This window comes from Bos indicus, chromosome 6, assembly GCF_029378745.1.
Source record: "Bos indicus isolate NIAB-ARS_2022 breed Sahiwal x Tharparkar chromosome 6, NIAB-ARS_B.indTharparkar_mat_pri_1.0, whole genome shotgun sequence".
In the NCBI taxonomy this organism is placed as follows: Eukaryota; Metazoa; Chordata; class Mammalia; order Artiodactyla; family Bovidae; genus Bos; species Bos indicus.
The window spans coordinates 75,023,874-75,037,076 of record NC_091765.1 but is presented as its reverse complement, the minus strand read 5'-3'; positions in this window follow the sequence as shown (position 1 = coordinate 75,037,076).

Sequence of the window (13,203 nt, the reverse complement as noted above, 5' to 3'; positions counted from 1 at the left end):
ATTTTGCCATTGATTTTTTTCAGGAATGGGCTATAGGAATTTCTATTTAAAAAGCTAAATCGCATGTGTAATTGAAAATGTTGCAGAGTCTCTGCTGTATTCCTCATTAGATCTTCCTTTGAATTAAAATTGAGTTTGTAGGCTAGGTCAATACCTTCCATGTGAGTAATTAGAATTGTTTGGGCAACAGGTCAGAGTTCTAGACTCTAGCTGGTATCATTCATCAAAATTATGTCTTCAATTCTTTTTTATGTTACTAGAAATAGGAGAATCAAATTCTATAATGAGATTTCCACATATTAAAAACAAACAGAAAAGTAACTTACTAGAAGATATATTCTCCTGAGACCATTTTTTTGTTCGTTGTCTTGTTATATGTTTTCTAAGCTACAATATTCAGAAATGAACAATAGTAATTGTATTTCTTCTTGGAGTCTGGAAGCCAGATCATATGAATCTTGTCATAGCACAATCACAGAGTGAGAAGAGCCTGAACTAATTGTTAATACTGAGAAATAAAGATGTATGAATCAGAGAGAGAGTGTGTGGAAAGGCTCAGCAAAATTTGGTGCCTGATACAGAGAAACTGATAAACCTGGAAGAAGTGAAGCTAGGACTATCTGACTCGATGTATTGGAGAACGATGGTATGTATTACTGATATTCCTGATATATAAATAAAGAGAAAATGCAGTAGAAAATGTTGAGGGTATATTAGCAAAGCAGAAAGCTAATTCACCATGAAGAACACCAGTATTATGTCATAATTTGATGTATATTTTAACTTGAGAGTTGTTGAATGAAGGCAAACTGATTTCCAAAGAAAAATTTTGAAATAGCATAATAGTATCAAGGTAGAATGCAATTAGATTTATTTTATTCTGATATATGTTCCATTTATTTGAAAAATATCTGACTTAGAATTTTAGTCCAGGTGTGAGTGTGCTATATAAAATTTAATACACTGATTAACTTCCTAAGCATAAAATAATAAGAAAAATTATCTTTGAAATAAGGATATGATTTTCTCAACTTAAAAATTTCATATAAGCTTCACTTTTTAATATCTAGTTATGATAAATGAAAAATGCTAGATATTTGGATACTGCCACATTTGTGAGCCACTGGTTAGGTAGAAACCAAATGAATTGAAGCAATATAAATCATTCTTTGGCATTATTTATGAATGTTAGTGTTGATCATGAAGGCTCAGTCTGCAGAAAGAGTTCCAATAGTTGTACAAGACTTAACTTACACTTCTGCTAAAATGTACTTAATAAAATACACTTTTCAATAATCTCAACTAAAATATAATTGATTTTAATTGGCTTTTTTAAACATCAACTGAACATTTTCTAAATTCTGTACAATGTTTGTATTTATATTTTTTAGAATGAAAAAGAATAGATATAGCAAATACCACATATATATGATCTCAAATTTTTAAAAATGACACAACTGTCATATTCCAAGATACATGTGGTATATGAATTATTTTGTTAATTTGGATTGAAAAGTACTGGGGTAAAATTACTATTTTATGAAGCGAAATATTTTATGAGTAAAGCTAATAAAATATAAATGGCATTGTTATGAGATAGCCAGCTCTTTCAGTAAATGATTTTCATTGGTTTTATCTGTTCAAATAAATATATCAAATATGTATTTATTTTATTTTTATAAACTATTAATTTTAGAAAAATATAAAGAAAGCAAATATCCCATATAGTCCCTCAGCTCTTTTCTAACATACACTTCCATATATAATTGTTTTAATGTTTATTAATATTTGGTATAGAAAGTAAATTGCTTTCCAGGAAAATTAACTCTATAAATGGCCAAAATACTTTCTCTCTGTTCATCTTAAATGAATTGTCTATAAACTCATAAAGCAATATTCATACCACTCTATATGATGGTTCTATAAGGAGTATGCCTATAACTAAGTACTGCATTATAAAAGAACTCTCCTTTTATCTCTTTAAAAAGTAGCTCTTTGTTTTCTGACCATCAGAAACTGAAAAAACAACCTGTAAACTACCTCATCTTTGTGTACTTCTATCCTGATAAACCAGCTACATAAAGGGATTGTTTCTAACTTGTACTGGATTATGTAAATATCAATTTATAAACATATCCTTTCATTATATTTTTCTATTTTTATATGTTTTATATTATCATCCAATCATTTGATTGTGCCGGTAAATAAATTGATAACTTGAGCTCTTCAATGTATTAACTACTTAGGCAAATATCTAAATATTTTTTAGCATATGTTGTTAATAGTCAATAGCAAAATCGTCTAAAATTCAAAAGATGCAATGCAGTAAGAAAGTTTGGCTGCTGACCCTTTCCTATACCTACTCAGAATTTTGCCTTTCTGGAGGGAATGCTGATGGGCAATTTATTATAGCTCTTAATGGAGATAGTCTATACCTTGATAAAGCATACATTTATAGCTTTTCTTCTACACACAAATTATTGTATAGACTGACCCTTGGATAATGCAGGTTTGAACAGCCTGGGTCTACTTCCTGCTTAATACTTTTCAGTAGTTAATACTATTGTACTGAATGGTTTAATCTGTGGCATGTGGAGGAAGCCCAGAAGTGGAGGAAACACAGAGGTTTCCTCTGTGGAGTAACCACAGAGATGGAGGAATCACAAATGCAGAAGAACCATAAATAGGAAGGCCCATTATGTTGTCATTCATCTCTAAGTTCTGACTCTTTGTGATCCCATGAACTACAGCACACCGTGCTTCCCTATCCTTCACTATCTTCCAGAGTTTGCTCAAACTCATGGGCATTGAGTTGGTGTTGCCATCTAACCATCTCATCCTCTGCCACCCTTTTCTTCTTTGCTTTCAATCTTTCCTAGCATCAGGGTCTTTTCCAATAAGTCGAGTCTTTGAATCAGGTGGCCAAAGTATTGGAACTTCAGCTTCAGCATCAGTTCTTCCAATGAATATTCAGGCTTGATTTCCTTTAGGATGGACTGGTTTGATTTCCTTGCTTTCCAAGGGACTTTCAAGAGTCTTCTGCAGCACCACAATCAAAAGCCTCAATTCTTCAGTGCTTAGCCTTCCTTATGGTCCAACTCTCACATCAATACATGACTACTGGAAAAACCCATAGTTTGACTAGACAGACCTATGTCAGCAAGGTGATGTCTCTGCTTTTTTAATATGCTGTCTAGGTTTGTCATAGCTTTTCTTGCAAGGAGCAAGCATCTTTTAATTTCATGGCTGCAGTTTCCATCCACTGACTTTGAAGCCCTAGAAAATAAAGTCTGTCACTGTTACCATTTTTTCCCCACCTATTTGCCAGCTTTTTCGCTCTCCTCTTTCACCTTCATCAAGAGGTTCTTTCTGCCATTAGGGTGGTATCAATTGTATATTTAAGCCTGTTGATCGCAAATAGTTGTTGAACAACCATCAACAGGAGGATGTTGGAACCCACCAAGAAAAGATACCCCACGTCAACTTAGGAATCAGTGAACCAAAATAGACAAGAATGGGTGAATTTCATTCAGATAACCATTATATCTGCAGTATAGACAAGAATCCCTTAGAAGAAATGGAGTAGCCCTCACAGTCAAGTAGAAGTGAAAGTGAAATTGCTCGGTCGTGTCCAACTCTTTGCAATCCCACGGACTGTAGTCTACCAGGCTCCTCAAAAGAGTCAAAAATGCAGTATTTGGGTACAATATCAAAGGCCCACTACAGATTATAGGTGGATTAACTCCCACACTGTTTGACAGTTATCTGTACTCTATTTACTTCATCTGAAGTATACATCTATATTAGCACAAAAAAAGCTGTATCACTCACTTTCATAACTGAATATGTTTTTCTGTGTGGACATGTGTACCATGATTATCTTTTGTGTTAAATATGGGAGGTCTACTATAGGACCTCCCATATTTTTAGAGTGATCTCCAAAATAAAAATTATTGATTTTCACTGGTGGTCCAGTGGTTAAGAATCCACCTGCCTGTGCAGGGGACATAATTTTGATCCCTGGTCTGAGAACTAAGATCCTACATGTTGCAGATCAACTAAGTTCATGTACCACAACCACTGAAGCCCACGTGCTTTGAGCCAATGGTCTGCAACAAGAGAAGCCACTTCAATGAGAAGCCCACACGCCACAACTAGTGAGCGGTCCCTGTTCACACAATCAGAGAAGGCCTGTGTATAGCAATGACAATACAAAGCAGCCAAAAGTAATTTAAAATCAAATTAAAAACAAAATTATTGCCTTATTGTATATATTTCTACATGTTTAATATTTTAGTTTTCTATCTTCATATATGCTTACTGGAAGCCATTTTACTTGATCTTAACTTTCTAGCTTTCAATTATTAAGTTATTTCTAATTTGGAATATGCAAGATCAAAATTCCTCACAATATTTCCAAAGTGACAAAATATTTTTCTTTTTGGCCACATGGCATGCAGGATCTTAATTCTGCATGACCAAGAATCGAACTTGTGCCTCTTGCAGTGGAAACATGAAGTCTTAACCACTGGACTACCATGGAAGTCCCCACAAAGTAAAAATTTTTTTTTACCACAAATTCAGCTTTTATTTAATTAGTAAATAATAGCAAAATAAATAATACTAGAAAAGTCAATGTCATTATTTGACATAAAAATCTGAAAACAACAACAAAAAAAGAAATTTTTAAAAAAAGCCTGTGAGTGAAAGTCACTCAGTTGTGTCTGACTCTTTGGGATCCCATGGACTATATAGTTCATGGAATTCTCCAGGCAAGAATAGTGGAGTGGGTAGCCTTTCTCTTCTCCAGGTGAAAAAAGCTTAGAGCAAAGCAAACTGAGAAAGTGAAATAATGCACATACTTTTCAGACAAGGAAGAATGAGAGAAGGAATATAGATGGACAGAAAGAAACAGGAAGGAAATAAAGAAAGGAAAGGAAGGGAGGGAAAAAAGAGAGAAGGATTGAGGGAAGGAGAGAGTCTAAATTTGTAGATTTCCAGAAAACAAACTTTTAGGAGCAAATTTGATACTCTAGTTTTAGTTAAAGGAAGTCCCTAGAATTATGAGAAATAATAATAAAATCAGCAAAAAGCTATTAATTATATTGTCCTTTTAAATTTCTCATTTTACACAAAAACAATAAATGGCAGCATATTTCTCACCATAAATAGTTGGGAAACCATTTTTTCTTTTTATATAGAAGTTTCTTCTTCTTATTGTCCTAATACGCATAATAAACATAATTATTTATATTTTAAATATCTAAATAAAATGGAGTAATGCATAACAATAACTCCCAACTGAACAATATGTTTATCCTTTAAGTCAAAGACCTGCATTAATTTAGTATAATTAATTTCATAGGACAGACAATATATAGCATTATAATAGTATACCAGCCTTACTCTTTCTCCACAGATTAAATATCAACCAAAATACCATTAGAATAACCATGTGGAAGTACCATTTCTTCATATACACATTCATTTATTCTTCACCTGTGCTGGGTCATGTAGGAATACTTTGGTAACTATAACACAAAGGTACTCAGTATTTGAAGACTTAAAACCTAGGAAAATTACCTACTAAAATTTTGAGTAATTTTTCAAATTTTACACTAATGCAGTAATTTTTCCCTAAAGTAGTTCTGATGAAAAATAAAAAAGTTAAAACTATTATCAATAAAATAAAAAGATAAAAATTAATAAAAAATAAAAGAAACAGGGCATAAACTTTTTCTTTCCTAAATTTTTCTATCCATTTAGTGTTGATTAAAAAATTCATGAATTAAGTATATAATTTGACTATTTGGATAATATACCTGTCTATTAACTTGAGAGTATATTTTCCTAATCTTCATTTTTCAGAAAATCTTTTGCAGTACTCAGCTTACTGGATTATCCATAAACATTCATATACATAGTGCCTTTCTTGCATTATTCTATCATCAAATTTACTCCTTAGTTTACTACAGATGTTTCTATAATTCTATCTTGACTAGGCCTGTAATTGTTCAGTCACTGAGCCAAGTTCAACTCTGCGATTCCAAGGACTGCAGTGTGCCAAGCTTCCCTGTCCTTCACTGTCTCCTGGAGTTTGCTCAGACTTCATGTCCATTCAGTTGGTGATGCTATCCAACAATCCCATTCCCTGTCATCCCCTTCTCCTCCTGCCCTCAATCTTTTCCAGCATCAGGATCTTTTCAAATGAGTCAGCTCTTGGCATCAGATAGCCAAAGTATTGGAGCTTCAGCATAAGTCCATCCAATGAAAATTCAAGGTTGATTTCTTTTGGATTGACTGGTTTAATCTCCTTGCTGTCAAAGGGACTCTCAAGAGTCTTCTCCAGCACCATAATTCAAAAGCATCAAATCAGTCTGCAATGCAGGAGACCCAGGTTTGATCCCTGGGTCTAGAAGATTGATCCCTTGTAAAAAGAATGGCTACTCACTGCAGTATTCTTGCCTGGAAATTTCCATGGACAGAGGTGGGCTACAGTCCACAGAGTCAGATATGATTGAGTGAATAACACTTTCACCTTTAACTTTAACCCCTATTTTGATGAGGGTTAGTTTACCTTTTTTTTTCCCCCTTGAAATATCTCCCCAATCTCTGCAACTATGTCAGTAAGTTCTCTGGGTTGGCAATACTCATTATTTCATTAACAGAGACCTCATAGAACTTCTGAGTCTTACTGAATGACATTAAATAACTCTAGAAACTATTAATAATTGCTATCACATTGTTACTTATATGTTTGACAAACAATTAAGATAAAGAAAACCTTGTTTAAATATTCTGAAACACAATATACCTAAACTTGTTTGGTGCACTCTGGTTTTACTTGATACCTGATAAAAACAATGTTTCCATTTCTAAAAGAAGGATATACTTATTTATCCTCTGCCTCACTGTCCTTTACTTGACCAACGTTTCCTCTAACTTTCAACTCAGGAAGGAATAGATTCTCCAAGAGTAAAGCTGTATGGGCTTCCCAGGTGGCTCAGCGATAAAGAGTCTGTCTGCAATGCAGGAGACACAGAGACATGAGGTTCAATTCCTCAGGATGGAAGACCTTGCCAGGAAAATTTCATGGTGGTTGCAAAAGAATCGGACACAACTGAATGACAATAACAACAAAAGTTGTGCATGCTGATGAATCTACTTAATTAACAGAAGTAGTTTAGTTCCACTTGCCATCCCTCCAAAACACTCAATTGAAAGAATTAAAAAAATAAAATAAGATAAATAAAAACAATGTATAACATTTCCTAAGTGAAACATTTCACCCAGGTCCATAGTTCTTTGCTTGAATGTACAAGAGCCAATCTTTGGAAAATTCAGATATTTATTTCATTTCTTCAGTACTTATTAAGATATTTGTTATTTTTATAGACATAGATGATGTTTTAAATTATAAATGACCATTAACTGAAGCTACATCTGATGTCATGAGAATCCTACTTAACTTTTTAAGAGACAGTTCCTGATGTAAAGTTATTCTGAACTGGTTTTTGAAATTCATAAAAATGAGAAATAATATCTAGAATATTTTCTTTTTTTTAATATTTTTTTCTAATTTTATTTTATTTTTAAACTTTACATAATTGTATTAATTTTGCCAAATATCAAAATGAATCCGCCACAGGTATACATGTGTTCCCCATCCTGAACCCTCCTCCCTCCTCCCTCCCCATACCATCCCTCTGGGTCGTCCCAGTGCGCTAGCCCCAAGCATCCAGTATCGTGCATATTTTCTTTAAAAGTTATCAAATCTCTTTCCTTAGCCTTCTAAGAAAACATGATACAATGCAAGGACTTGATAAACATTTCCTGGAATTGTGGCTTTCAGATATGCTAGTCAACAATCTTGCCATTCTGTGCTTATACACGCTAAATTGCTTTAGACTCTGTGACCGTGTGGACTGTAGCCCATCAGGCTCCTCTGTCCAAGAGATTCTCCAGCAAGAATCCTAGAATGGATTTCCATGCCTTTATCCATGGCATCTCTCCTGACCCAGGGATCGAACCCATATCTCTTACTTCTCCTTCATTAGCAGGCAGGGCCTTCCCTGGTGGCTCAGAGGATAAAGCATCTGCCTGCAATGCAGGAGACTTGGGTTTGATCCCCGGGTTGAGAAGATCTCCTGGAGAAGGAAATGGCAACCAACTCCAGTATTCTTGTCTGGAGAATCCGATGGACAGAGGAGCCTGGCAGGCTACAGTCCACGGGGTCGCAAATAGTCGGACACAACTGAACGACTTCACGTTCACTTTTTTGTACCACTAGTGCCACCTGGGAAGTTCCATTCTGAACACAGGGATCTGGATTATAAAAGTCAAATTCCTTTTCTAGATCATAGAAGTATCAGTCACAATATTTAAAAAATAATCACTCAGAATGAATTTAGGTATGTGCAGAGTATGAAACACATGCACTTGTTTGACAGAGTGGATTATGAGAATTAATATTTATCTTTATGAGTTTACCTTAAAATTTTTACCATCTCAAATGCTGATGTGCTCAGAATCAAAAATTCTAGATATCGACATACATAATTCTACAGATTTCCTTTACCAAATATTAAGATATAGGAAGAAGAGTAATAAAAGAGGAATTTCAAGAAAACAACATAATCATGTTAAGAGAGATTCTCAATCTAATCTTGTCAAAACTGGCTTAGAGGAATTAGTCACAGAATCATATAAAAAGAAGGCTTCCTTGAGGTGTGTGAAATCATCTATACAGACTTTTCAGCCTCTCCTTTTGTCACTCTTGATATCTGAAATTGCTTTTACCAGAATTAGCTAAAATTAGAATGCCACTGTGAGTCATTTTTTCAACTTTTCCTGTTTAAAAGTTTTGCAGTTGTATAGGATTGGGTGGAGAACTTAAAAGAATAGCAGCAACTGAAAAGAAAATCACTCAAGAGGAACACCTCATTTAAAGTTTCCAAATAACTTAAGCATAAATGTCATATGCAGACAGATAGATAAAAGAACAAAGTGAACAAATCAATGGATAGATACATACATATATATAAATAAGTACATAGGTTTACAATGCCTTTCATATTATACCTGCCAGGCTCCTGCCTGCAATGTGGGAGACTGGGGTTCAATTCCTGGTTTGGGACAATATCCTGGATAAGAAAATGGCACCTCCTTATTCTTGTCTGGAGAATCCCATGGACAGAGAAGCCTGGCAGGATATATTATCCATGGGGTCACAAAGAGCTGGACACAACTGAGCAACAAACACTTTCACTTTGAACCATAGAATCTTCTTTATTAAAGTAAGAAAAGTGGTTCAGAAATTTTCTTTAATGAATTACCATATTAACATTTAATTTTTATATTTATTAATGTATTAATGTTAATGTAAATACACGGTGTGTGTGTGTGAAGTTGCTCAGTCGTGTCCGACTCTTTGCGACCCCATGGACTGTAGCCCACCAGGCTCCTCTATCTATGGGATTCTCCAGGCAAGAATACTGGAGTGGGTTGTCATTTCCTTAAATAAATACTCATTAGTTTCTGTTCATGTGCCAGGCCTGCTATTAGAAGAGACAGAGATGCAGTGTTGAGTCAAAGAAACCAAAAGTAGTTTTCCATGGACATTATACTTTTATGGCAAAAGACTGAGAGAAAACCAATGGCACACAAGCGTGTGTGAAACACACACATCATGTGGTAAATAACAGATATTGATATAGTGATATGTATCAAGTAGTAATTCTAGTGAAGAAAATAGATCAGAGTTAAAAGAATCATGGGTTGGAATTTTCTATTTTACATAGAAGAGTCAAATAAGTCTTTTTATTATGATCTTATTTGATCACAGCATTGGATGGAAGATGTGTCAGATACAATAGGAGGACCATGTGTACAATATTCAGAACTTTGATTCTTGTTATGAACAATACAGGAAGTCATCACAGTTTTGAAAAGAAAACCGGTATAGTTTGTAAAAGCCCTTTAGCTGCAGTGTGACAAATAGACTATATTGGTGTGAATGGGCAAACAGGGAAACCAGTTGGAAACCACTTTACAATTATTCCAGCCAAGGGATCCTGGTAACCTGGGGAAAGCAGTAGCCTTAAGAATTTTGTATCTGTGTGTTCTTTTTTTAGTCTGGAATCTTCACTATACATCAGTGTGTTGTAACATCTCATTTTACCTCATATATGTTTCCTTTCCCCACTCCAGAACTCTTGCCTGGAAAATCCCATGGACAGAGGAGCCTGGTAGGCTGCAGTCCATGGGATCGCTAAGAGTTGGACACCACTGAGGGACTTCACTTTCACTTTTCACTTTCATGCATTGGAGAAGGCAATGGCAAGCCACTCCAGTGATCTTGCCTGGAGAATCCCAGGGACAGGGGAGCCTGGTGGGCTGCCGTCTATGGGGTCGCAACGAGTTGGACACGACTGAAGCAACTTAGCAGCAGCAGATGTTTCCTTTCATTGCTATACTATTTCTACCTCTCTAGATAATTCCTTAAATATCTATTGTAAGAATACACTCTTTATAGCTACTATATAAGTCAAAGATATTTACCTTAAGAAAGTTTAATAAGATTATTTTTGAATGTTAAATAAATATGTAATAATTATAGAATATTTGGAAGTAAAAACAAAAGAAAAATGAAGACCATCTTTAATTCTGCCATCAAGTAATTAGCACTCTTTGGTTCTGTATACATACATACATATATATATATATATATATGATTTTTTTAGATAATTTATTTTTTACTGAAGGATAATTGCTTTACAGACTTTTGTTGTTTTCTGTCAAACCTCAACATGAATCAGCCATAGGTATACAAATATCCCCTCCCTTTTGAAACTCCCTCCCATCTCCCTCCCCATCCCATTGGTCTAGGCTGATACAGAGACCCTGTTTGAGTTTCCTGAGCCATACCACAAATTCTCATTGGCTATCTATTTTACATTAGGTAATGTAAGTTTGCATGTTACTTTTTCCATACATCTCACTCTCTCCTCCCTTCTCCCCATGTCCCTAAGTCTATTCTCTATGTCTGTTTCTCCACTGTTGCCCTGTAAATAACTTCTTCAGTACCATTCTTCTAGATTTCGTATATTTGTGTTAGAAAATGACATTTACCTTTCTCTTTCTGATTACTTCACTCTGTATAATAGGTTCTAGGTTCATCCACCTCATTAGAATTGACTCAAATGTGTTCCATTTTATGGCTGAGTAATATTCCATTGTGTACATATACCATGACTTCTTTATCCATTCATCTGTCAATGGATGTCTAGGTTGCATCCATGTTCTAGCTGCTGCTGCTGCTGCTGCATCACTTCAGTCATGTCCGACTCTGTGTGACCCCATAGACGGCAGCCCACCAGGCTTCCCGTCCCTGGGATTCTCCAGGCAAGAACATTGGAGTGGCTTGCCATTTCCTTCTCCAATGCATGAAAGTGAAAAGTGAAAGTGAAGTTGCTCAGTCGTGTCCAACTCTGAGCGACCCCATAGACTGCAGCCTACCAGGCTCTTCCATCCATGGGATTTTCTATGCAAAAGTACGGGAGTGGGGTGCCATTGCCTTCTCTGATGTTCTAGCTACCTAGATGTTGTTCTGGAAGCAACATTCAGTTCAATCACTCAGTCATGTCCGACTCTTTGTGACACCATGAACTGCAGCCTCCTTGTCCATCACCAACTCCTGGAGTTTACCCAAACTCATGTCCATTGAGTCAATGATGCCATCCAACCATCTCATCCTCTGTCGTCCCCTTCTCCTGCCTTCAAATTTTCCTAGCATCAGGGTCTTTTCAAATGAGTCAGCTCTTCGGTTCAGTTGACCAAAGTATTGGAGTTTCAACTTTAGCATTAGTCCTTTCAAAGAACACCCAGGACTGATCTCCTTTAGGATGGACTGGTTGGGTCTCCTTGCAGTCCAAGGGACTCTCAAGAGTCTTCTCCAACATCACAGTTCAAAAGCATCAATTCTTCGGGGCTCAGCTGTCTTTATAGTCCAACTCTCAAATCCATATATGACTACCGGGAAAACCATGGCCTTGACTAGATGGACCGTTGTTGGCAAAGTAACATCTCTGCTTTTTAATACGCCGTCTAGGTTGGTCATAACTTTCCTTCCAAGGAGTAAGCGTCTTTAAATTTCATGGCTGTAGTCATCATCTGCAGTGATTTTGGAGTCCAGAAAAAATGAAGCCAGCCACTGTTTCCACTCTTTCCCCATCTATTTGCCATGAAGTGATGAGACCAGATGCCATGATTTTCGTTTTCTGAATGTTGAGCTTTAAGCCAACTTTTTGACTCTTGTCCTTCACTTTCCTCAAGAGACTCTTTAGTTCTTCTTCGTTTTCTGCCATAAGGGTGGTGTCATCTGCATAGCTGAGGTGTTTGATATTTCTCCTGGCAAGCTTGATTCCAGGTTGTGCTTCATCTAGCCCAGTGTTTCTCATGATGTACTCTGCATATAAGTTAAATAAGCAGGGTGACTATATACAGCCTTGATGTACTCCTTGCCCTGTTTGAAACCAGTCTGTTTTTCCATGTCCAGTTCTAACTGTTGATTTCTGACTTGCATACAGACCTAGATGTATACAAACATATATAATTTTGATCACTATAATTTTAGAATGCTGGGCTCTGATTTTTGCACAGACACATGTATATATTTATATATACCTACTTATATTCAAGAACCTCATATTTTGCTTTTACTTGAGTGACACAAGTGAATGGAAAATATACTATGTTCGTGGATTGGAAGAATTAACACTGTTTAAATTAACATATCCTCAAAGGCAATCCATAGATTCAGTGAAATCCCTAACAAAATATCAATGGCATTTTTCACAGAACTAGAACAATAATTCAAAACTATGTATGGAAACACAAAAGACCCCAAAATTCCAAAAGAAACTTGAGAAAGAAGCAAAGGTCCCTGATTTCAAATGACACTACAAAGCTACAATAATCAGTTTCATCCACCTCATTAGAACTGATTCAAATGTATTCTTTTTAATGGCTGAGTAATACTCCATTATACAGAGTGAAGTAAGCCAGAAAGAAAAACACCAATACAGTATACTAACGCATATATATGGAATTTAGAAAGATGGTAACAATAACCCTGTATACAAGACAGCAAAAGAGACACTGATGTATAGAACAGTCTTTTGGACTCTGTGGGAGAGGGAGAGG